Source organism: Scyliorhinus canicula, chromosome 17 (genome assembly GCF_902713615.1).
Source record: "Scyliorhinus canicula chromosome 17, sScyCan1.1, whole genome shotgun sequence".
Classification (NCBI taxonomy): Eukaryota; Metazoa; Chordata; class Chondrichthyes; order Carcharhiniformes; family Scyliorhinidae; genus Scyliorhinus; species Scyliorhinus canicula.
Window position 1 is genome coordinate 47,417,926 of NC_052162.1, and position 26,690 is coordinate 47,444,615.

A 26,690-nucleotide genomic window follows, 5' to 3' on the forward strand; every position below is an offset into this window, starting at 1 on the left:
AATTTAAATACATTTTAATCTAATTAATGGACTCGGAGTGCGGCTGTGATATCTCACTCCCCCTCCCCGCCCTTGGTGGCGCGATATCACACCGGCATAAATCACTTCTCGTTTTTGAAAATGAAAACCAGCCGTGATGAGCACGCCAGGAACACGGAGGTGCCTGCAGGCCCCGAAGGAAGAGGGGCGCACTGCTTCCACTGTGCGTCTGTGGAGGAGCGAGTGAATATTTGTGGTTGGGTGCCAATCGAATGGTCTGCTTTGTCATGAATGTTGACAAGCTTTTTGAGTGAGGTTAGAACTGCCTGGACATTGCCCCCTGGCACCCTGATAGTGCTCTCTGGCCGGGTCTCCTGGAAGCTACATATATTAGTAGACAGGGCATGGCAGCACGGTAGCACAGTGGTTAGCACTGTTGCTTCACAGCGCCAGACTTGGGTTCGATTCCCGGTTTGTGTCACTGTCTCTGCGGAGTCTGCACTTTCTCACCGTGTCTTTCCCGAGGTAACAAGGAAGTTAGACAAAGGAGAACCAGTGGACGTGATTTATTTAGAATTCCAGAAGGCCTTTGACAAGGTGCCGCATAGGAGACTGTTAATAAGTTAAAAGCCCATGGTGTTAAGATCCTGGCATGGATAGAGGATTGGCTGACTGGCAGAAGGCAGGGAGTGGGATAAAGGGGTATTTTTCAGGATGGCAGCCAGTGACTAGTGGTGTGCCTCAGGGGTCAGTGCTGGGACCACAACTTTTCACAATGTACATTAATGATCTGGAATAAGGTACTGAAGGCACTGTTGCTAAGTTTGCAGATGATACAAAGATCTATAGAGGGACAGGTAGTATTAGAGGAAGCAAGGGGGCTGCAGAAGGACGTGGACAAGCCAGGAGGGTGGGCAATGAAGTGGCAAATGAAATACAATGTGGAAAAGTGTAAGGTTATGCACTTTGGAAGGAGGAATTTAGGCATAGACTATTTTCTAAATGGGGAAATGCTTTAGAAATCAGAAGCAAAAAGGGACTTGGGAGTCTTTGTTCATGATTCCTTTATGGTTAATGTGCAGGTTCAGTCGACAGTTAAGAAGGCAAATGCAATCTTAGCATTCATGTCAAGAGGGCTAGAATACAAGACCAGGGATGTACTTCTGAGGCTGTATAAGGCTCTGGTCAGACCCCATTTGGAGTATTGTGAGCAGCTTTGGGCCCCGTATCTAAGGAAGGATGTGCTGGCCTTGAAAAGGATCCAGAGGAGGTTCACAAGAATGATCCCTGGAATGAAGAACTTGTTGTATGAAGAATGTGTAAGGATTCTGGGTCTGTACTCGTTGGAGTTTAGAAGGATGAGAGAGGAGCTTATTGAAACTTACAAGATACTGCGAGGCCTGGATAGAGTGGACGTGGAGAGGATGTTTCCACTTGTAGGAAAAACTAGAACCAGAGGACACCATCTCAGACTAAAGGGACGATCCTTTAAAACAGAGATGAGGAGGAATTTTTCAGCCAGAGGGTGATGAACTGTGGTGAACTGTGGAACTCTTTGCCGCAAAAGGCTGTTGAGGCCCATTCACTGGGTGTCTTTAAGACAGAGGTAGTTAGGTTCTTGATTAATAAGGGGACCAGGGGTTATGGGCAAAGGCAGGTGAATGGGGATGAGAAAATATCAGCCATGATTAAATGGCGGGGCAGACTTGATGGGCCGAGTGGCCTAATTCTGCTCCTATGTCTTATGGTCTGCGTGGGTTTCCTCTGGGTGCTCCGGTTTCCTCCCACAATTCCCGAAAGACGTGCTTGTTAGCTAAATTTGACATTCTGAATTCTCCCTCAGTGTACCCGAAAAGGCTCCGGATCCGGTGTGGCGATTTTCACAGTGAGTTCATTGCAGTGTCAATGTAAGCCTACGTGTGACACTAATTAAGATTATTATAATTGTTCTTTACAAATGAAAACAAAATGTACACTTTGTTTTCATTCACTCAATGGATGTGGGTGTCTCTGTCTATGCCAGCATTTATTGCCCATCCCTAATTGCCCTTGAGAAGGTGATGGTGAGCTATTCCTTGAATTGCTTCAGTCTATGTGGCATCAGCACATTCACAATGCTGTTAGGGAGGGAGTTCCAGGGTTTTGACCCAGTAACAGTGAAGGAATGGCGATATATTGCCAAGTCAGGATGGTGAGTGACATAGAAGGGACTTTTCAGGTGTTGGTGTTCCCAGGTGTCTGCTGCAATTTCCTTCCTAGGTGATAGCGGTTGTGGTCATGATGTTGGAAGTTGCTGTCTAAGGAGTCTTAGTGATGTCCTGCAGAGCATCTTGTAGATGGTGAACATTGCTGCTACTGTGTTTCAGTGGTAGAAGGAGTGAATGTTTGTGGTTAAAGTGCCAATCGAACGGACTGCTTTGCCCTGGATGGTGCCAAACTCTTGAGTTTTGTTGGAGCTGCACTCAGCCAGACAAGTGATGATTATTCCATCACGTTTGTGTCTTGTAGATTGTGGACAGTCTTTGGGGAGCCAAGAGATGAGTTACTCGCCACAAGATTCTTAGCCTCTGGCCTGCTCTGGTAGCCCCAGTAGTTACATGGCTAGTCCAGTTCAGCTTATGGTCAATGGAAACTACCAGGATGTTTATAGTAGGAGGGATTCAGCAATGGTAATACCATTGAATATCAAAGTGTGATGGTTAGATTCCCTCTTGTTGGAGATGGTCATTTCCTGGTATGTGTTGCACAAATGGTACTTGCCACTTGTCAGCCCAAGCCAGGATATTGTCCAAGTCTTTCTGCATTTGGGCGTGGACTGCTTCATTATCTGGGAGTTGTGAATGTTGCTAACATTGTGCAATCACCTGCGAACATCCCCACTTATGACTTTATGATGGAAAGAAGGTCATCGATGAAGCAGCGGAAGATGGTTGGGCAGAGGACACTACCCTGAGGAACTCCTGCAGTGATGTCCTGGAGCTGAGATGACTGACCTCTAACAACCACAACCATCTTTCTTTGTGCTAGGTATGAACAAGGGTTGACCCCCCTGGCTTGATGGTAATGATAGAGTGGGGATGATGCTATGCTATGAGGAGACACATCATGGTTGAGTACATCATGGATGGCCACCTTGAGTTGCTAGATCTGTTTGAAATCTATCCCATTTATCACAATGACAGTGTCATACAACATGATGGAGGGTATCCTCAATGTGAAGATTGGACTTTGTCTGCACGCTCCTATTGATACAGTCTGAGGCAAATGCATCTGTGGCTGGCAGGTTTGTGAGGATGAGGTCAAGTATGTTTTTTCCTCTAATTGATTCCTTCACTACCTTCCTCAGACTCAGTCTAGTAGCTTTGTCCTTTTGTTGTGTTACAAAACCATTCTTGGTGATGGGCATTGAATTCCCCCACCTAGAGTACATTCGCTGTCCTTACCATCGTCAGTGTTTCCTCCAGGTGATGTTCAACATGGAGGAGTACTGATTCATCAGCTGGAGGGGGGGGGGGGGGGGGGGGGGGGGGGAGTGGTACATGATCATCAGCAGGAGGTATCCTTGCCCGTGTTTGACCTGGTGCCATGAGACATTTTGGGGTCCAGAATTGATGTTCAGAACTTCCAGAGCAACTCTCTCCTGACTGTATACCACTGTATCATCACCTCCCACCTCAGGACAGACCCAGGGACAATGATGGTGACATCTGGGACATTTTCCATATGGAATGAGTCTAGTCAGGCTGTTGCTAGACTAATCTGTGAGACAGCTCTCCCAGTTTTAGCACATGCACCCTGATGTAAATCAGGAGGGCTTTGCAGAGTCAGCAGGGCTGAGTTTGCTGTGGTCGTTTCCAATGCCTATGTCGATGCCAGATGTTCCATCCGGTTTCATTGCTTGAACACGTTTTAGTGGTTTGATGGAAATGAGTGGCTAGCTAGGCCATTTCAGAGGGAAGTATAGGATCAACAACATTGCTGTGGGGCTGGGGTTTCATCTAGGCCAGAATAGGTAGGTGAACGTGGAACATTTCTTTCCCTAAGTTGAACCAGATGAGTTTTTATGACAATCAACAATGGTTTCATCGTTATTCTTCTCTCAAAATGTCATGAATCTAGAATTCGCCACCCCAGTGTGCAATGGATGCCGGTACTTGAGGTAAATTTAAGGAGGAGATAGACAGATATTTAATGAGTGATGGGTTATGGAGAATGGACAGGAAAGTGGAGTTGAGACGTAGATGAGATCAGCCTTTTTAAACAAATTTCTTTTACGGGATGTGGCGTCGCTGGCTGGGCCAGCATTTATTGCCCTTCCCTAGTTGCCCTTCTGAAGGTGGTGGTAAGTTGCCTTCTTGAACCATTGCAGTCCCTGAGATGTAGGAACACTCACCAGCTTTTTGGGAGAGAGTTCCAGGATTTTGACCCAGAGACTGTGGAGGAATGACGATATATTTCTAAGTCGGGGCGGTAAGTGATCGTACGTGGTCAATACCATGATCGTATTGAATGGCACAGCATGCTCGAGGGGCTAAATTGCCTACTCCCAGTTCTTGTGATCTAATTAGAAGTACATGTGTTGGCCAGGCCAGAACCCGAAGCCACCTCAGGCCCATCCTTTGCAGGTACACCAGCCTTGAGTGGATGAAACAATGCAGTTAACCTGCACTGTCACTGCAAAGGTCACCTCAATAAGGATAAGGCTACTTGTCAATGGTCATTTCTTAGAGATAGAGTGGATACAGGAGCTGCCATCTCCATCATTGGGGAACAGACATTCTATCATCTCTGGACGGCTATCCTGCCATCAAACCTAAGGGATACCAAGGCCAGGCTCGCTACATACATGGCAAACCTTTGACCACCACCGTGGGACCACCACAACCCCAGTAGCTTATGGACAGCAATCGGCCTGATTCCTGCTCATAGATTTGCGAGGATCAAGACCTGGGGCGGGATTCTCTGACCCCCCGCCAGGTCGGAGAATCACCAGGGGCCGGCGTCAATCCCGCCCCCGCCGTGTCCCGAATTCTCCGGCACCAGAGATTCAGCGGGGGCGGGAATCGCGCCGTGCCTGTCAGCGGGCCCCCCCCCCCCCCCCCCCGGCGATTCTCCGGCTGGTGATGGGCCGAAGTCCCGCCGTCATGCGGTCCCATCGGCGTGAATCAAACCACCTACCGTTCCGGCGGGACCAGGCGGCGCGGGTGGGCTCTGGGGCCCTGGGTGGGGGCGCGGGGCGATCTGGTCCCAGGGGTGCCTCCACAGTGGCCTGGCCCATGATCAGGGCCCACCAATCGGCGGGCGGGCCTGTGCCATAGGGGCACTCTTTTCCTTCCGCCTTCGCCATAGTCTTCACGATGGCGGAGGCGGAAGTGACCCCCTCCCCTACGCATGCGCGGGGATGACGTCAGCAGCCGCTGATGCACCGGCGCATGTGCGGACTTCTGCCGGCCAGCGAAGTGCCTTCAGCCCCGGCTGGCGTGGCGCCAAAGGCCGCTCCCTCCGACCGGCGGGGTGCCAACCATTGCGGCGGGGGCCTAGCCCCTCAATGTTAGGGCTTGGCCCCTAAAGGTGCAGAGACTTCCACACCTTTGGGGCGGCTCGACGCCGGAGTGGTTCACGCCACTCCATCCCGCTGGGACCCCCCACCCCGCAGGGCAGGGAAGAATCTCGCCCCTAGTGTCTGTTGTGTTATGCTTCTTCATGTAGCATAAGCTGCTTCCTTGATGTATACTCTGACAATGGAAAGTTTAGACTTGGAGATAGTTTAACACATTTATTGAACAGTTAACAATTCTCCTACTTGGGTTCGACTCTCCTGCTAATCTACTATAGTAACTCAATCTAACTAACCAGTCTGCTCTAATCCATACGGTGGGTGTGATGCTTCCTGATCTGCCCCTGTGTCTCTGAGTGTCATCTATGGAAAGAGGAAGAGCATGTGTGCCCTGTCCTTTTGTATGGGTAGTCCCCTCGTGGTGGTGTCACATCTGGGTGTGTCTTGACTGGCCATTGGTCGTGTCCTATCTTACTGGCCTATTGGTTGAATGTCTGTGTGTCATAATGTCTCTGGTGCTCCCTCTAGTGTTTATTTAGTCCCAGTGTATTTACATTAACCCCTTGTGTATTTACAGTGTTCCAGTGTATCTACATTAACCCCTTGTGTATTTACATGGATGCATATCACCACAGTGTCATGGGCAGGGATTGGCTCCAGAAAATCCAACTGGACTGGATGGTAATTTTTAAAATGTGGATCGGTGGATTGTACGAGGTTATTAGCAAATGCCCCAAAGTATTCCAAGAGGGATTCTATATAATTAAAGGAGTGAGGGCCAAGATCTATGTGGATCCCGACGCCTTTCCAAAATATTTCAGGGCAGGACCAGTTCCATACTCATTGCTTGCAAAGGTAGAGACTGAAGTTGAGTGGTTGGTTTAGCACAGGGCTAAATAGCTGGCTATTAAAGCAGACCATGGCAGGCCAGCAGCGCGGGTTCAATTCCCGTACCAGCCTCCCTGAACAGGCACTGGAATGTGGCGACTAGGGGCTTTTCTCAGTAACTTCATTTGTGACAATAAGCGATTTTCATTTCATCGTGGCAATAAGCGATTTTCATTTCATTGTGGCAATAAGCGATTTTCATTTTATTTTAAGTTTGAAATGTGTTATAATTTCATGGCCAAGCAGTTCGCGGAGTGGGCTACACCAGTGTTCCCCAAGTCAGCTCGCCTTTGCGGAGATTACAAAATTACAGTCAACAAAGCCTCATGACTGGATCAGTACCCCATGCCACGTATAGAGGATTTGTATGCCAAATTAGCAGGTGGTCAAACCTTCAGAAAACAGGATATCAGCTATGCCTACATCCAGCTCGAACCAAACAAAACATCCAAAAAATACGTCACAATTAACAGCCATAAAGGCCTATATGAACATACATGCCTGCCCTTGGAGTCTCATCACAATACGTCATCTTTCAGCGTGTCATGGACATGGATTCTCTGTTAGAACATAGAACATAGAACATAGAACAGTACAGCACAGAACAGGCCCTTCGGCCCTCAATGTTGTGCCGAGCCATGATCACCCTACTCAAACCCACGTATCCACCCTATACCTGTAACCCAACAACCCCCCCCCCCCCCCCCCCCCCCCGAACCTTACTTTTTTATTAGGACACTACGGGCAATTTAGCATGGCCAATCCACCTAACCCGCACATCTGTGGACTGTGGACTGTTCTGGAGACTAAATGCTCCCACCAGTGGAGAATCGGGACTGGTCTCCGCCAGCGTTGGGAGCAGGGCCCTGATGCGAATCTCTCTCCTTAATCATGCAAAATATGCATGGTGGCGTACTCGCCAGATTCTGTTGGAATCAAGGTATCGGACCCCCCTCCCTCCCCCACAACAATAATCCTTCCCCCCCCCCTCTCCACTGACAAGGAGGAGCATCCTCCACTCTATATGGGAATAATGGGTCACCCCCCATAGCACGCACACATGTGGATGAGCCGACACCTCCATCAACTACCCCCTGAGCACCCCATCACATCTCCCATCAGAGACCCCAATCATAGACCCCAATCAGTCACCCCCATCAGAGACCCCCATCAGTCACTCCCATCAGAGACCTTTGTTTGAAAGCTGAAGAGCAGTCCAGGCAGTACAATGAAAGATTATTGCACTTTCACTTATCCTTCCTAACACCTGTTGCCTCAGACAAAATTGATTAAAGCAGCATTTGCTCAACTGTCAGAGGTTTCCTCCGAAGCCAAGTACACTTGAAAAAGCTTCAGATCCTCTAACAGCCTTTGAAATGCAAAACTCCCATTCAATTTCCCACAGAAATACATTGCACTCGCAAGTGTTTGGCACTTTTATTATTCCAGAGATAGTTGCTTGGTGGCTTATTTATATATATTTCTCTTCATGCTTGAGTGCATCCCCATTACCCTGCTTTGATGCTAACCACAATGCTTATAGACACTCTTGGTTTTCAGCAGATGCTCCATCTTCCACCCAATCTGGAATCCCGATCATGGTGTCAGGTGATGGAGAATCCACCCCATAGAAAATATTCTCCAAGAGCTGCCTCGGGTGGCAGTATATCTTCAAGACGTATTAGAACATAGAACATAGAACAGTACAGCACAGAACAGGCCCTTCAGCCCTCGATGTTGTGCCGAACAATGATCACCCTACTCAAACCCACGTATCCACCCCATACCCGTAACCCAACAACCCCCCCCCCTTAACCTTACTTTTTAGGACACTACGGGCAATTTAGCATGGCCAATCCACCTAACCCGCACATCTTTGGACTGTGGGAGGAAACCGGAGCACCCGGAGAAAACCCACGCACACACGGGGAGGATGTGCAGACTCCGCACAGACAAAGTCTGTGTATTAATCACAGGGACCTCTGAACAAGAGCACCTAGTGAACTCGGAGGAAGTCTTGAGGCGATTTTCAATGCAGGCATACGCCTCGAGTGAGATTTGTGTCTTTCAGGTGGGTGAAGTGATCTACCCAGTGTACAAGGTACATGAAAAAGGCCTGTGCCCAAAGGAGGATAAAATCAAAGCCATCAATGAGATGACCTCACAAGATAAAAGAGTTGAAATCTTTTTTAGTCCAATAAATTACTATGGAAAATTCATCCCAAATTTGGCCACTTTGTTGTCACCCATGCACATGTTGCTGAAAAAACATCAGAGGTGGTCATGGCAGGCACCACAGGACGATACCTTCACAAACATAAAACAGCGACTGCTGTCCTCGAATATACTGGCCCATTATGACCCAGAAAAGAACTAAGACTGACGTGTGATGCCTCTCCATATGGATTGGGGGCATACCCTCTCATATCGATGGGTAGATGGCATGGAGAAGCCCATTGCGTACGCGCCCAGGATCCTGGCGGGTGCTGAGTGGCGTTATTCACAGATTGAAAAGGAATGGTCGCCTATTATTTTTAGTGTGAAAAGTTCCACCAGTATGTGTATGACCGACATTTTGTAATCATAACAGACCAGAAGCCTTTGCTGGGCATTTTCAAAGAATATTAAGCCCTGGCTCAGATTCAACATTGCCCTCATCACTGGAGGCCAGTAACTGGAGACCACTGAACAAGAGCACCTAGTGAGCTTGGAGGAAGTCTGGAGCACGTAGTGCCCATGTGGGCGCTCTAAGTCGTCTCCCACGGCCCATGAGCTTAGCCCCTTTGCCAGTGCTGGAACTCTAAACCTTTTAGATATTCTGCCAATATCTGGAAAACAGATTAAAGCTTGGACCCAGAAGGACCCCCATTGTGCCATATGATCCTCAGTGGCAGAATCCGAGGAAACCCCACAGATGATATGAAACCCTTCCTCATGAAAAGAAAATAACTAAGTGTTGAAGACGGGATTATCCTATGGGGATCCCGGGTAGTGGTCCCCAGCCCGGATCGGCACCCAATTCTGATGGATATACAACGGTCACCCCAGGGTATCCAACATGAAGATGTCCGCAAGAGGCTATCTTTGGGGCACAAACTCAATTCAGATATCGAGGATTTGGTGAAGCAATGCTTTTTGTAACAGAAGAACCAATGGCTCCAACCTTTGACCTCCTTACACCCATGGGAAAGGCCTGGGTTACCATGGGTATGGGTCATGTAGACTTTGTTGGTCCATTCTTAGGACCAGTGGTCGACGCCCATTCTAAATGGCTGGAAGTGCATCACCAAGTCCTCCACAACTTCTCACGCAACAATAGAAAAGCTCCAGCAAAGCTTTTGTACCCACAGCATACCAGAGGTCCTCATATCCGATAATGGTATCATGTTTACCATTGGAGAGATCCAAGTGATCTTGAAGCCGAATGGCATTAAGCATAACCGGACAGTTGCGTACCAACCGTCGTCCAATGGTCTGGCAGAGCGGACGTTACAGACATTCAAGAATGTAATGAAAAAATAGCCAACAGGTTCCATGAACACTAGATTCACTCGATTCCTGTTTGACTACTCACTACGTAACGGGTGTCACCCCGACGCAATGATTGATGGGATGACCACTGTGCCAGGCTGAGCTTGCTATTTCCCACTTTGGCAGGGAAGGTGGAGTCCAAGCAGGAGAGATATAATGCCAGAAGGCCTAAGAGAACATTTAAAATAGGAGATGACATACATGTGTGGAATTTTGGGGATGGCTCCAGTTGGATCCCTGGAGAAGTGTTGAAGAAGACAGGACCCGTCACCTATAAAGTCAAGTCCAAGGAAAGGCTGTGAAAAAGCACCTGGGCCACCGGAGGAGTAGGGATCCACTCCAGTGGAAATTGCAACCCCAATTCCAGGCACGGCCACCTCTAGCACTGGTCTCAGTGCCTGGAGGACCCTAGGGTCATTCTCCTCAAGACATGGGATCCGAGATGGAGGTTGAAGAGACTGGTTTGCCTATGGAGGTTAGCAACGAGGACGAGATTCCTTCCATAAACCTCAGTCGCTCGTCGAGGAAGCAGAGGACCCCAGTCTGCTACATGGCCCCCGATCTGGCCCCACCTGCCACAGACCTGAGGCCTAGTACCAAAAGGTGGAAGAGGCCCCATTGCAGCGGGAGTGAAGGGGATGAAATGAACTTGAGGGGGGAGGGATTGATCTCCTGTGAGCTTCATAGAATATGTTACCATATTTAGCGGGTGGAGGCTCACCAATTGGGGCTCAATTATCGACCCTAAAACCCTGACAGGCAGTTCCTGATAATCATGAGCTGGGACATTTATTGTGTACGCAGCGGCTTTATTTATGTTTGAGACTAAACCTGCTTTGCCTTTTAGCCTGTGCCACTTGGGCTTATTACAATCTTCAATGCTTTATTTGTAAAATCCTTCTGCTTGCCATATGCTGCTCAGCTAAGGAATTTTGTCAGTGTTTGCTCTTCAGTGCTGCAGTGAAATCAGGAAACAAAAGAAGTGCACTTGTGGTTTACTGAGATTGTGAGTGTGCGGGGAAGCACGGGTGAATGAGCAGGGAGGAGTGGGAGCAGCACCCACTTCATATCCATTTCTCTCTTTCCCTGAAGGATGTCGCTGGCCTTTGTTCTGTTTCCCCAGGACAGCATAAGTAGAAAACATACTTGGAAGTGCACCTGAAGTGTCATTACAGTACCTGTAAGGCTATGGGCCAAGAGCCTGAAAACTAGATTGGGCTGATTAGACTCCTGGTTGGTTGGCATGGGCCAAGTATCATTAAGTGATGAGATAAAAAAGGTGATCAGAAATTAAAGTAAGTTGTGGTGGCTCAAACATTACTGAATCCTTTACTTCCCTGCACAGTGCTTGGGAGATCCAACAACATACTATACCAGGATCTTATAAAAGGTAAACCCATACTGGCTGAGGTTATTCATGAAGACTCCGCCTTCTCAACCTTGGCCCTCAGCTGAGGTGTGGTGATCGTCAGGTTAAATCACCACAGTCAGCTCTCACCAGGGCCACATGAACATTACTGCAGTGCTTGGCCAGTCAAAGCGGGCCATGGCTGCAGGCGCCGAGGCATTGGCCTGGCACTGGCTGGACTGCACTGGTCTCTGAGTGATGTGGCACAGTCCCAGAGGGATGTGGCACGGTCCCTGTGCTTCATGGCCGCGAGCATGGAGATCCTGGATCGAGACAATAGCGGGCCTCCAGAACTAGCTGCACCAGCTGGCGGGGGGCCCTCCGAGCTCATTCTGGCTGCACCCCCATTCCAAGGAGTAGCCTGGTGGCCATTGGGCATTGGGTACCCCAGGGGAAGAGGAGATGACAGAGCCCATGCCAGTGACCCCACACGGGAGGTCCCGGAGCATTGCAGCACCTCGGAATCCGCCCCACCTGTCCCTAGCGTATCTGATAGGAAGCGGGCAGAACAGGATGTCACCACGCCACCTGTGATACTCGGAAGCCTGCCAGGCTCTTTCGGGCCCGGTCTCTCCAGAGGACAGCTGCCAAAGTGGACCCAAGTCGCAGGGGGCTGTAAGCCGGCTGATGCCCACCTTGGAGACCAACTAGAAGGAGCGTTAGGCCACGTAAGGTCAGAAAGTTAGACATCAGTTAAGTTGGCATGGGTGAAGCACACAGGTTAGCGACAGGGGCTATAGCACAATACTTGTATATATCACAATAAACACTTGTTCCTTAATGTCCTGAACTGCCTTGGTCCTCTGTCTAAAAGGTCTGAGAGGTGGACTGGGCTGGAACAGAGGGTGTTCTGGGTGGGGGGAGGCCAGTTGTGCGGGCGCGGGTGTTGGAAGTGGGCCAGGGCCCCAGGGCAGTCAGGGGTTATGCCCGGGGTTGCCCTCAGAGGTGGCAGGGGACGGGGCCAGATATGAGGGGGGCGCCATTTGGTAAGGCCTACCCGGTGAGTGACACACCGCTGCACACCGTCCCAATACCCAATTCCCGGTTCAACCCCGGATCCCGTCCCCACCCCAGGAGTTTGATGAGACCATGAGATGCAATGGCCAGCACGCATTCAGAGATCACCTGGGGGGGGACAGTGGAATGACAAGAGTCAAACATCGTCAAAGATTTCAGAGCATCTTGCAGGCCGCGGGAATATTGGTCCATGCCTGGACGCCCCGCTCCTCGGGGGACACCCCGACCCCGAGGCCCATCACCTGGTCACCCCCTGCAACTCACCCCAGCCCTGGCAGACACCCCCAACGAGTGGCACAACTGGCAGCCCACCGTTGCACCTTTGGGGACATTACCTACTTCCTCTCTCTCCCTCAGCAGCCACAGCACCTGTTTCTCAATTTTAAATACCACAAGTGAACCATGCCATCGTAACTTCGCCTGGCAGAGGCGGAGAATCACGGGAGGCCGGAGATTACCGGGTCGTGCCTGTTAATGAGATGTTAATGCATGCTGCTGTACATTTTGCATGCCCAAGCTGGTGCGCGGCTTGGACTGCTACTCTTGAGGCACTGGAGCATGGCTCCATTCCATTGGGTGCCTGGCGCCGACCTTGATTTTCGGCTGACGATGTATTTTCCGTTCGATCGCGATTTGCGATCTTGGCCTTGCTGGATGGAGAATCCTGCCGGATATGCACATCAACAGATGCATTGATTCCTTCCAGACATTGCCCTTTTCCCCATCAATACTTCAGCGCCTGGAAGGTGTGTGTAGCCATCACTTACAGGCACCAGTGTACGTCCCATGTCCTATTGCACAGAAGTAAAATGGTGATGAGTAAACGATGCCATGATTAAGTTGATATTAATTTTTGCAGAATTGCGTATATTGGGTGGAATTTGATCCACCTCTCGGGAGCAGCTGAGAGGCGGTGGAGCCTTAATATCAAGGAGGATGGCAGGGAGACGAGTGGAGTTTCGGTCATCTCTATCACTCACTCTAAATCAGTCAGGGGTGAGGAAGGGCGAGAACAGCCTTCACACTCAAAGGCCAATGGAGGCTCTTAAGTAGTCAATTCATGGCACTTAAGGTTGTCATTGTACCACTGCTGGTATCTACCAGTAGCAGCGAGGGGCCTATATCAGGTGAGGAGGCTGCTGAGTGAGAACTGGTGACCTCCTTGTGGCCTCGAGGGGGTGGGGAGTGGTCTCGTAATAAATCATCTTGTGGCACATTAAAGGCTTCACTTCTTAGCGGCAAGGTCAAGGCGGAAAAAGTCTCCCCCTTCCCTCAACAGTAAATTTCCCCCTCCCCTCAGTGGGGCCTACCTGACATGCCCAGCAAGCCCCATGCACTTGCCTCCATTCCAGAGCCACCTTCATTGTTGCAGGCAGCAGAGGCTACTGCTCCCGATGGCGCAGCTGGGATTTTAGAGCTGCCAGTCATTTGATTGGCCGGCATCTATTAGAGGCTCGATCCCCACATTTAAAGGGCTCAAGGTTTGATGCCAAGCAGTTAAATACCTGATGGGCATGCAATTGCGCCAGCGTTTGCAGAAATACCTGTGGCAGTATTGCCCTCAGCTTGCTGGCTGGCTGGCAGGAGCACTGCTGCAACCATTAAATTCAGCCTATAGTGGACACCTTTCCTTAGCGCAGGGCAGAGGAAAAGAATGAGGCATTTGATTCTGACTTGTACCTAACCAATAATCATACAATAGACAAATCATTGTCAATAAGTTAAAGAGAACCGGATGCCGAAACGTATATTCACTGTGTGCTGGTTGTCAGATAAATAATTATCATGCCAATGGGTTGTAAATATTAATCTAAAAATTAGGAACATGATTGATGAGTGGATTTGGAAGTGTCCTAGATGATGAAACTATGCTGTCTTCATTGTCTTGGGAAAATAAAACAAATATTTTCACAGACATTCTGCCATCAAGCATGGCAGAAATTATAGTTGCATTCACAGTGTTGCAGAGTGGACTCTTCTTGGTGCCTATTTTGCAGCAATCTTTCATTTTACTAGATGGAATTAGCTAGAGCCCCATTTCACAGGTAATATTTCCTACAGAAGAAATGCATGGTGCGGGAACTAGGTGGCACTGTGGCCTGCCATCTCTCCTCATCCTAACAATCCAATTTAGTTACTGGGGAATTATCTATTCCTTCAATTACTGTTTGTTTACCTCAGGCTCCGAATCTGATTATTTGACGAGTATTTTGCATTTCTTATCCCTCTTCACTCATTTTTGTGTTTCTTAATTTGTTCCTCTGCATTTTCAGAAGCTCATTTGCATGATTTTCTGTTAGAAAGATCTCGTCTGTCTGATGTAATTCTGAAGGATGTGTAGGAAGAAAAAAGCCCAGGAGTTCACATAAACAAATTTTTGAAGGTGGCAGGAGAAATTGATAAGCTTATTAAAAAAAACAGACTGAAACAGTAAGGACTCCATTCCATTCTCCCAGTTTGTCTGCCTCCGTCGCATCTGTTCCTCAGATGCCTGCCACCTTACACGATTATGCTTCTGACATGTCTGCCTTTCTTCTGAAAGGTTCCTCAGAGACTGAATCCTTGGTTTTACGAAGTCGGGGTATAGAGTGCAAAATGTAGGAAGTATGCTAATCCTTGTGAAATCACTGATTGCGGGGCCGATTTAATGGAAATGAAACAGAATCCTGTTTCGGGCATGTTTAGCGGGGTGTTTCCTGGTGCTAGCAGCACTAAGAACTACCCCACTATAAAGCGGGACTCTACTTAATTTCTGGGCCTCAGCGAGGGAGGCCACTCCAAGGCCGCACTTTGGCTCAGTTTCTGCTCTAATGAGCTCAGCTTTGGACCTCAACCCCTAGCCTCCGCATCCCCCCCAAGGTCCCAACATGCCAATTAGGGACCATCCAGCATTCCCCCCCCCCACACCTCACCTCACCTCACAAGGGCAGGGCACCCCCGAGCCCTATCTCCGGCACGGAAAAAAGCCAGTCTAGTACCCTGGCAGTGCCTGTCAGCCTGGCAGTGCCATGGTGCCCAGGTGGCACAGGGAGTGCCGGAGTGCCACCCTGTCCAGAGCCCAGCCACCCGGGGGCACCCGATCGCCTGGGAGACACCCCCCCCCCCCCCAAATGCAGGTGTATCTGGTCCACGATTGTGAAAACTGGTGCTAAACAGCACCTGCTCGGGGTCCCTGACGCAAGGCCGATAGGTCCTGTGCCTTGGGTGCTTAACTGCACACTTAAATATGCAAATCTGGATCCCACTAATTGTGCCTCTTGCGAGATTTACCGTTCTCGTCACGCCCTGAGTTGGGTGTAAGAGGCCATGGGGCTCACTAGGAATAATGGCCACAATCTTGAACCTGCACTCACCGTCTGCAGGATCGGTGGCGCGGGCAGAAAATATCGCAATAATCGGAAATGTAATGCCCCTCGCAGGCAACGTCACGAGATTCACGCCCACAAAGAGCGTGCACCTCATATTAACAAGTTTGAATGCATTTCAATGTTATTAACGGCCTCCCTGCCAAATGATCTCCCCTCACTAAATATTCATATCTCACTGACGTGATGTCACATCGTTGAGATTTGTAACAGATTTGGTCAGGCATGAGACGGTCGAGAGAGACCTCCAGAGGCACAGAGGTAAGTATAGCATTCGGCAGTAGAGGGACATGCCCGGGCAGTGTCCTGGCATAACCCCCTGCATGGATTGGCACTGCAATGTTGGTACTAGTGCGACCCTAGGGAGAGCCTCATGCGGGGTGGAATGATGTGTGATGAGTGTGGGTGCGCCCTTGAAAATGGCACCCCATTCTCTTTGGAGCCAGTTCCTGGCTCTATAAGCTCCCGTCCTGCCAGAATGATGGCATAAACCAGGCCCACTCATTTTGTTTTAGCAAAAAGGCTCAGCTCTCCATGAGATGATCTGTGCAAATGGAGAGTTACTCGCCAGTTTTCAGTCTGAGTCTGACACTTTGCCAAAGTCTAATAAGATTCCGCCCATTGTGCCCAGTTCTGAACACCACACTTTAGGAAGAATGACAACTCCTTGAGGAGGATGCGGATGAGATTTATTACAATGGTATCAGGGATTGCATGGAAAATACAACTGGTAATTTGGCTCAACCAATTTGTGCTCACATTTAGGCTACACAGAAGCCTTCTCCAATCCTTAGCCAATTCTAACAGCATAGCCCTTTATTGCCTTTTCTTTCATAATGCTTTTCAAGCTTCCCCGTAAATCAATTTACAACTATTCCCTTCAACTACTCCATGGGGTAGTGAGTTCCACATTCTGAGCTATCTTTATGTAAAAGTGCTTTTTTGAATTCCCCATCGGATTTCATGGTGACTGTTGTATATTGATGACCTCTGGGTCTGGTCTTCCACACAAGTGGAAACAATCGCTCCGCATCTAGGTATACCCAGAGAATGTCCTATTCATTACTTCAAACCTGAACTATGTTGCTGTGAAATCTTCTGGAACTTCCAATTATATTTTTAAAATGGAAACTCACAAAGTGGCTGCGTTGGCTGGCAAGAATCAGGGCCGGGATTCTCCCCTACCCGGCGGGGCGGGGGTGTCCCGGCGTAGCGGAGTGGCGCCAACCACAACGGCGTCGGGCCTCCCCAAAGGTGCGGAATGCTCCGCACATTTAGGGGCTAGGCCCGCGCCGGAGTGGTTGGCGCCACGCCGACTGGCACCAAAACCGGCGCCAACGGCCTTTGGTGCTACGCCGCCTGGCGTCGGGGCTGGCCGAAAGGCCTTCGCCGGTTCGCGCATGCGCCGGTGCGTCAGCGGCCGTTGATGTCACCACCAGCACATGCGCGGTAGGGGTTCTCTTCCGCCTCCGCCATGGTGGAGGCCGTGGCGGCGGCGGAAGAAAAAGAGTGCCCCCACGGCACTGGCCCGCCCGCCGATCGGTGGGCCCCGATCGCGGGCCACGCCAGCGTGGGGGCACCCCACGGGGTCCAATCGCCCCGCGCCCCCCCAGGACCCCGGGGGCCCGCTTGCGCCGCCAATCCCGCCGGCACCAGAGGTGCTCCAATTCCCGCCGGCGGGAGAGGCCTGTCAGCGGCAGGACTTCGGCCCATCGCGGGCCGGAGAATCGCCGCGGGGGGCACGCCGTTCGGCGGGGCGTGATTCCCGTTCCCGCCGATTCCCGGGTGGTGGAGAATTCCGGCCACGGCGGGGGCGGGATTTATGCCGGCCCCGGGCGATACCCCGATCCTGCGGGGTGTCGGAGAATTCCACCCCAGATGTCCATTGTAACTTAAACACAGAATATCTCAAGCTTCTGGAATGTTCCTATTTGACTCAGGTGGGATGGGGGCTTTCCCCTTTCCCTTGAATAGACATACCCCATTGTGGAATTCACACTTGCTATTATTGGAGGTTTACTCCAAGCACAGAATCGATAGAGCTTTGGAAGGGGGGGGGGACACTTTCAATGCCGTCCTTGTCAGCGCGGTCTTTTGATAGCAACAAGCTTTTTCGAAGAGTGGGCGTGTCAATTACAAAGGGTCACGATTTCAAGGTGAGAGGGGGAAAGTTTAAGGGAGATGTTCGTGGAAAGTTTTTTACGCAGAGGGTGGTGGGTGCCTGGAACGCTTTTCCAGCGGAGGTGGTAGAGGCGGGCACGATAGCATCATTTAAGATGAACCTGGACAGACATATGAACGGGCGGGGAACAGAGAGAAGTAGATCCTTGGAAAATAGGCAACAGGTTTAGATAAAGGATCTGGATCGGCGCAGGCTGGGAGGGCCGAAGGGCCTGTTTCTGTGCTGTAATTTTCTTTGTTCTTTGTTCTTTGCCCAGGACGATCCCCTGCCACAGGTTTCTTGGTGGCAGGGGGTGGATTCAATGGGACATCCCATTGGCAGCAGCGGAATCTTCTGGTCAACTGCGGCCTTCTTCCCACCGCCGAGAAACACAACACAGGGGCATATGGAAAATCCCCCTCCCTCCAGACTCTCCAAGATCAATGCTTCATTGGGTGAAAAACATCAGTTATCCACAAAATAGATCTGAAAGACTACCATCTAATTTCTATTGTGTAGTGATGTCTTTGGACTTCCAGACCATTCTTGTTAAATAATACTGGAATTGGTTCTGTTACAAAAACTGGCTGGAGACAATGTAATTTGATCTAAGGATCCAGAAAAAACCTGGGCAGTCTGCAGAAAAGCAGCAAAAAGACAGCTGCTGCAGAAAAAGACTTGCCATCTTTGTCTCTTAAGGACCAGGAGGGCAGAAATTCTTTATATGCCTCCCAACCTGGTTCCTAAATCCAAGTCCGCCGATAAAGAAATTGGACCTCCTGATACAAAGGCCACAAGTGTCTAATTTCATGACCTGCTGAATATTTATCTTTTCGAGGGAATCCTAAAGTACTCCTGATATTCAACTTCAGCTATCTGAAGGCATCCAAACTACGAACCAAGAGTGGGAAAGACTTCTTTCTTCATCAGACCTGCAGTGATTGATTTCCTGCAGCAAACCACATAAATGAACTGTTATTCTTTTGCTTTAATCCACGTAGATGTGCAATATCTACTTTAATTATATCCTTGTTGAGAATATGCTGTGTGACTGACGTAGGGCTTAGCTTTTTCAGGTTCAGTGTGTGAATAAATAATACTCTTTATTTAAACCCACGAAAACTGGCTGCTGTTATTCCTAAATTGACCACACACACTCTGGGAAGGTGGGGGGTTGGGGGGGGGGGGTGGTGTGTGTGTGTGTGATAATAACAAAACCTATTTTCCTCTCTAAAACTACTGGTTATGAGAAGTGAAGAGAATTTGGGATTTCAGTTCATCTCCTCTCCCCGTCTCTAACAATCTATTCCATTCGAACATTTCATAATTTAAAAGACATCTATTAAGTGAACCTTTAACCTTCCCTTTTTAAGAACAAAACGATACCCAGCCTATTAATCCTTTCTGGTATCATCCTGATAGAGCTTCTGTTTCCGAAGCCACTAAATATTTTTTATAATGTGGCGACCAGAATTGTCCACTGTACTTCCAAGTGTAGTCTAACCCAGGTTTAATTGCTTTATCCCTCCGTTGTTCAATTCTATTCTTCTAAAAATTAATCTACTTCTTGATTGGCTTTATTTTAATGTCTTATTAGCCTGTGTCTACTTTTACCGATTTGAATATTTGCATTCCTAAATCCCTTCTTCCCAAAATGTAATGCCTCACATTTATCTGTGTTGAAATTCATTTTCCAATTATATGCTCATTCAGCAAGTTAGGGGACTCATGTTAGGGGACTCTGTTATGGGGTGTTATGGTGTAGTGGCAATGTTCCAAGTAATCCAGTGACCCAGGCTAATGCGCTGGGGATGTGGGGTCAAATCCTACCATGGCACCTGGTATAATTTAAATTAATTAAAAATCAGGAATCGAAAACTAGCCTCAGTAACGGTGATCACAGAGCAAATAACCCATCTGTTTCACTAATGCCCGAGAGGGAGGGGAATCTGCTGTCCTTATCTGGCCTGCTCTGAAAGGCCCTCAGCAATGTGGTTCATTTAACTGCAAGCCAGTCAGTTCAAATTAGGGATGGGTAGACAAATGTTGGCTTGAAGCAATGTTCACATCCCACGAAAGAATGAAGAAAAAAATTGCGGAGACACTAGAGAAGTTGGCATTGTTCTCCTTGAGGCACAGAGGGCGAGAGGGGGGTTTAATGGAGGTTTATAAATTACTGGAGGGTTTTGAAATGAATAGGGAAAGACTATCCATTGGAAGGAGGCTCAATAACTAGTGGATGCAAATTTAAAACGATTGGTGAAAGGCAAGTGGGAAGAGGAGAATTTAATTTCAATACGGTGAGTAGTTATGATCTGGAAGGTAATAATTAAAGCAAAATACTGCGGATGCTGGAAATCTGAGATAAAACACAGGGAAGACTGAAGGTCTGGCAGCATCTGTCAGAGAGAAGGCGGGTTAATGTTTCCAGTTTGTAAAACACTTCTTCAGAGCTGGAAAATGGTGGAAATAGATTCAATAAGTTGTTTTCAAAATGGAATTGGATTTATATTAAAAAATAACAACTCTGTAAGACTGCGGTGAAGAGCAGGGGAGTGGGAAGGATTGGATAGTTCTTCCAAAGGATCGACACATGCACGATGGACCGAATGGCCTCCTCCTGTGCTACATTGGCTCCATGAATCTATTTATTAAATCATATTAGACCATAAGACCATAAGACATAGGAGTGGAAGTAAGGCCATTCGGCCCATCAAGTCCACTCCACCATTCAATCATGGCTGATGGGCATTTCAACTCCACCTACCAGCATTCTCCCCGTAGCCCTTAATTCCTCGCGACATCAAGAATTTATCTATCTCTGCCTTGAAGCCATTTAGCGTCCCGGCCTCCACTGCACTCCGCGGCAATGAATTCCACAGGCCCACCACTCTCTGGCTGAAGAAATGTCTCCGCATTTCTGTTCTGAATTTACCCCCTCTAATTCTAAGGCTGTGCCCACGGGTCCTCGTCTCCTCGCCTAACGGAAACAGTTTCTTTGCGTCCACCCTTTCTAAGCCATGTATTATCTTGTAAGTTTCTATTAGATCTCCCCTTAACCTTCTAAACTCCAATGAATACAATCCCAGGATCCTCAGCCGTTCATCATATGTTAGACCCGCCATTCCAGGGATCATCCGTGTGAATCTCCGCTGGACACGCTCCAGTGCCAGTATGTCCTTCCTGAGATGTGGGGCCCAAAACTGGACACAGTACTCCAAATGGGGCCTGACCAGAGCCTTATAAAGGCTCAATAGCACATCGCTGCTTTTATATTCCAACCCTCTTGAGATAAATGACAACATTGCATTCGCTTTCTTAATCACAGATTCAACCTGCATGTTTACCTTTAGGGAATCCTCGACTAGCACTCCCAGATCCCTTTGTACTTTGGCATTATGAATTTTCTCACCGTTTAGAAAGTAGTCTATGCTTGGATTCTTTTTTCTAAAGTGCAAGACCTCACATTTTCTCACGTTGAATTGCATCAGCCATTTCCTGCACCACTCTCCCAAACTGTCTAGATCCTTCTGCAGCCTCCCCACTTCCTCAGCACTACCTGCCTGACCACCTAACTTCGTATCATCGGCAAACTTCGCTAGAATGCCCCCAGTCCCTTCATCCAGATCATTAATATATATGGTGAACAGCTGTGGCCCCAACACTGAACCCTGTGGGACACCGCTGGTCACCGGCTGCCATTCCGAAAAAGAACCTTTTATCCCAACTCTCTGCCTTCTGTCAGACAGCCAATCCTCAACCCATGCCAGTAGCTCACCTCGAACACCATGGGCCCTCACCTTACTCAGCAGCCTCCTGTGTGGCACCTTATCAAAGGCCTTTTGGAAATCCAGATAGACCACATCCACTGGGTTTCCCTGGTCTAACCTACTTGTCACCTCCTCAAAGAATTCTAACAGGTTCGTCAGGCACGACCTCCCCTTACTAAATCCAGGTTGACTTGTTCTAATCCGACCCTGCTCTTCCAAGAATTTAGAAATCTCATCCTTAACGATCGATTCTAGAATTTTAGCAACAACCGAGGTTAGGCTAATTGGCCTATAATTTTCCATCTTTTGTCTTGATCCTTTCTTGAACAAGGGGGTTACAACAGCGATCTTCCAATCGTCCGGGACTTTCCCTGACTCCAGTGATTTTTGAAAGATCTCAACCAACGCTTCCGCTATTTCTTCAGCCACCTCTCTCAGAACTCTAGGGTGTAGCCCATCGGGGCCAGGAGATTTGTCAATTTTAAGACCTTTTAGCTTTTTTAGCACCATCTCTTTTGTAATGGCAACCATACTCAACTCAGCCCCCTGACCCTCTATAATTTTTGGGATATTACTCATGTCTTCCACTGTGAAGACAGACGCAAAGTACTTATTAAGTTCTCCAGCCATTTCCTCGTCTCCCATCACTAGCCTTCCGGAATCAGTTTGAATTGGCCCAATGTCTACTTTGGCCTGTCGTTTGTTTCTTATGTATTGAAAGAAACTTTTACTATCATTTCTTATATTACTGGCTAGCCTGCCTTCATATTTGATCCTCTCCTTCCTTATTTGTCTCTTTGTTAACCTCTGTTTGTTTTTGTAGCCTTCCCAATCTTCTGATTTCCCAGTGCTTTTGGCCACTTTATAGGATCTCTCTTTTTCTTTGATACATTTCCTGACCTCCTTTGTCAGCCATGGCTGTCTAATCCCTCCCCGGATAATCTTTCTTTTCTTGGGGATGAACCTCTGTACAGTGTCCTCAATAATGCATACAAACTCCTGCCATTTTTGCTCTGCTGTCTTCCCCACTAGGGTCTGCTTCCAGTCGATTTTCGCCAGTTCCTCTCTCATGCCCTCGTAATTACCTTTATTTAACTGTAACACCATTACATCCGATTTTGCCTTCTCTCTTTCAAACTGCAGACTGAACTCAACCATATTATGATCGCTGCTTCCTAAGTGTTCCCTTACTTTAAGATCTTTTATAAAGTCTGGTTCATTACATAGCACTAGGTCCAGAATAGCCTGCTCCCTTGTGGGCTCCATGACAAGCTGTTCCAAAAAGCCATCTTGTAAGCATTCCATGAATTCCTTTACTTTTGATCCACTGGCTACGTTATTTACCCAATCCACCTGCATATTGAAGTCCCCCATGATCACCGTGACCTTGCCTTTCTGACATGCCTTTTCTATTTCCCAGTACATGTTGCGCCCCTGGTCCTGACCACTGTTAGGAGGTCTGTACATAACTCCCATTATGGTTTTTTTGCCTTTGTGGTTCCTCAATTCTACCCACACAGACTCCACATCATCCGACCCTATGTCGTTTAGTGCCATAGATTTAATTTTGTTCTTAACTAACAAGGCAACCCCACCCCCTCGGCCCACCTCCCTGTCTTTTCGATAGGTTGTATATCCTTGGATGTTTAACTGCCAGTCCTGAACCCCCTGCAGCCATGTCTCTGTGATGCCTACCACATCATAATCATTCACGATTATTGGACAATTCAGACTTGATACATGCAACCATTTTAATCCTATTGTAACATTTTTACTTCAAAGCAAAAAATAAGAAGCTCCAGAATTGACAAATTGCAAAAGAAAAGGATTTTCTAAGTTCATGGTGTCTGAATTGAGTCCATGGTTGACCACCCCCAGGATTAAAGCAACCGACAAAAGTAAAGAAATAAACATGAAACTCAAGAATTCTACAACATACCCGAATGACTCCGTGAAATAGATTTTGACTTTGTATGAAAATGTAAATGAGAAATTTGGTCTCCTTGCAAGTTAGAACAGAGTCAAGCAAAAAAAAATCACTCTTCAGCAGTGTACTTTCTGCTCTGCTTCTTGTGGTTTTCAATATCCTCAAAATAGAGATCAAAATCCGATTCAGGACTGATGGACAGCCCTTCAATCTTAGCCAGCTGCAAACTAAAACAAAGGTGCATTGCTATCTGCTCTTGTGACCCAACCTCAGGATGAATTTCAAACCACCTTGCAACAATGTTGTAATTTGGCATTAGTGGGAGCCTAAAAAAAGCAAAGGTACTTTTCCAACATCGCTTGGTAAGAATTATACACCACCAATCATCACAATTGCCGATTTCACAATTCTGGCTGTGGACTGATTCATCTACCTAGCTAGCAATTTGTCTATAGATGTCCATAAGTGACACAGAAATATCCTTTGGAATCATAAAAGCTAGCTGACCTTTTGCAAACTCTATGGCTAGGACTTTATGTACGGAGTGCGGTTGGCGTTCGCCATCCTGAGAGTTGCCACCTAACGCACAGTGCTGACTCTCTTTAGTTCTACTGCTATTTAATGCCCACTTGAGTGTTCCTTGGCAGTGAGTGAGTCTTTTGTCCACCTTTGGAAGAAAGTCCTGCCCATAGAACATACAGTGCAGAAGGAGGCTATTCGGCATATCAAGTCTGCACCGACCCACTTAAGCCCCCACCTCCACCCTATCCCCGTAACTCAACAACCCCTCCTACCCTTATTGGTCACTAAAGGCAATTCATCATGGCCAATCCACCTAACCTGTACATCTTTGGACTATGGCAGGAAACCGGAGCACCCGGAGGAAACCCACGCAGGCACGGGGATAACGTGCAGACTCTGCACAGACAGTGACCCGGCGGGGAATTGAACCTGGGACCCTGGCGCTGTGAAGCCACAGTACTATCCACTTGTGCTACCATGCTGCCCGTCAATGAGAGCAGTCAGCCAAAAGAGGCCAGAAGTGGTACTGCAACACACTTCCAAGGACTAAGTCCTGGGACTTTGGAAACGGTATGTCCTGGGGGGCGGGAGTGTAGGAGACGCCTGGTGGGCGGGTGATCGGGGTGGGGAGAAGGGGGGGGTGATCGCAAGTTTGGCTGGAAGGTTGGAGGGGATCACACAGCTCCTGTGTCATAGGGGAAAGGTGACCAAACTCTGAAGGGCTTCCATAATGAAGAGCACCACGCTTCCCACCTGAGATGGGGAAAGGTGTAAAGGGCACTTTCGCAACCTCCCTGCACCCGCTCCCACCTGCCTAAAAATTCAGGGTCACTTAAGAGTCTAAATAGATAAATAGGTGGGGTTTCCCGCCTGAGGCCCTGCCAGCTCAAGCATGAAATTGCATCTGGGTTTGAGAGGCAATGGGTATCTCTTAGCCGCCCTCCAGCCTATGGGACCGGACCACTCATATCTGATAAGCCGAAGCAGACCAAGATGAGTTGTTTGCTTGGACTGAAATGGGCCTACAATCTGCCCAACTATAGGGCCTGTTTAACATGGTGGAAGGGTTGTTCTTTAGGTTCTTTCAAATGTCAGTTCTGCTCCTTCTTTAAAAGGAGGTGTAATGGCACGAAAGTAGTCGCCAAATTTGGGATGAACCGAGATTACCATCCCTAAAGATGATATAAGCTCTTCGACATTCTTTGGCTCACGGACTTCCTTTATGGCCCTCACCTTGTCCTCAAGGAGATGCAGGCTTTTTTTACTCCACTTTGAATCCTAAGTATGTGATCTTGCTGGCCTGGAATGTATATTTCTCCCGCTTCAATCTGATGCCTGCGTCTCTGAAGCTTCTTAGAATTTCTTCTAAACTGGCTAGGTGGTCTTTGTGTGCCATTTCTGTCATTAAAGCGCCAACTAAGTAAACCACAACCTTCGAGATGCCTTGGAGCATATTTTGCATTGTGTATTGGAATATTTTACAGGCGGAAATAGTGTATTGAAAAAGGCCTCTGCGTATCAAGTTGGACCTTTGATTAATCAAAAGCTTGTAGTACCCGCAGATTCTAACTAAGCAGTCTAGTTTTAAAACAGGAATGAAGAGGCTGCAGAAAATTTCATGGGTTTTATAATCCCCAATTCTCCCAAGCGTTTTGACTCTACCTCAACCTTTTGGTGCAAGGCGTAACGGATGGGCCTCGCCCTGAAGAATTTTGATGTGGATTCACAGTTGATCTCTCAACATTGGCCTTTTCTTCTCAAATTTGGCCGAGCTCATTGAAAAACACATCGTCATAATTAAGGCTTCCTGGAAAATGCCATTTAAAATTTTTACAAATTTTTAAACGACGGTACAGTTCTCTGGACATGACGTTTATCAAGTCAGAGGTCCAGCGACTGTTGTGTGAAGGGATCATCGAGGCCAGCAACAGCCCCTGGAGAGCGCAAGTGTTGGTCGTCTGGACCGAGGAAAAAAATCGGATGGTTGTGGCCTACAGCCAGACAATTAACCGATTCACGCAACTCGATGCGTACCCCCTCCCCCTTCAGCGTCACAAACGGAGTCTCGGTCTTTCCGAGAACGATGGACCAAATGGTGGACCAGTACAGTTTGCGGGCTACATACCCGTACTTCGATAATGTGACCATCTGCGGCCATGACCAGCAGGGCCTTGACGCCAACCTCCAGAGGTTCCTCCAGGCCGCCCAATCCCTCAATCTCACATACAGCAAAGAAAAATGCATCTTCCGTACCACCCGACTAGCCATCTGTGGTGAATGTATTCACCATAATGCATGGATAATACTGTAACCTGTGACCTATGACCTGGAGGTGGTGATATGAACTGCTTCCAGGTACTGTACTGGAACCCCGGTATGGCTCCGTCTCTGGCTCCGCCCACACTGGGGCATATATAAGCCGGCTTCTTGTAGGCGGCATCCATTCTGTACTACTGACTCTGGCTAGGCAAGTTCATGATTAATAAAGCCGACTGTTCACTTGCTCTCTCTGTCTCACGGTGAATTGAAGGTATATCACCATCCTCGGCTATGTTGTAGAGAACG